Raw genomic sequence first — 583 nt, forward strand, 5'->3', positions numbered from 1 at the left:
GGACTTTCTGTTGTCCTTGATGCCTGAAGCTAGTTGGAGTTCAGTTGCAGCCTTGGCTTTCCTGGTTTGGTCTCTGCAGGACCGGACCAGCGCGGAGTAATCCTCCTCCAAAGTGCCTGGCAGCCATCTGCATCTTCCAACTGTTAACCCAAAGGAGAAGGTTGGGACCATGTCCACGTCCTCCTGTTTGTCCCTTGTGTGTTGCATCTGTGGAGTAAATATGCTTGCAGTGTAATGACCACCATTGATAAAGGAACTCCCAGTAAAAAAGAGAGGCTTCCCAAGCTTAACAAAGTCAAGTTTGCCCACTTTCAAGCCCAACTGGACTCTTTCAGTGTATGAGACCTATGAGCCCCTAGGAGATGTCCTGAGTGCCATGTTTACGTGTGTACCCGGAAGTGCAGCATCTTGGGCAAGGTCAAAGCAGCTTCAGTTGGCAGGGGATCCTGGGGGTCAGCCTGCCAGCCTGGGACTGCTCCCCCTTGGCTCAATGTGCTGCCAAGGATCTGGCTAGGAATCAAGGGTGCTACAGAATGGGGCTAGCCAGCAGGCAGCTGCACCCTGTAGCACTCTCATGCCCCAG

The sequence above is a fragment of the Crocodylus porosus genome, unplaced genomic scaffold, assembly GCF_001723895.1.
Source record: "Crocodylus porosus isolate Cpor-Errol unplaced genomic scaffold, CroPor_comp1, whole genome shotgun sequence".
Lineage (NCBI taxonomy): Eukaryota > Metazoa > Chordata > Crocodylia > Crocodylidae > Crocodylus > Crocodylus porosus.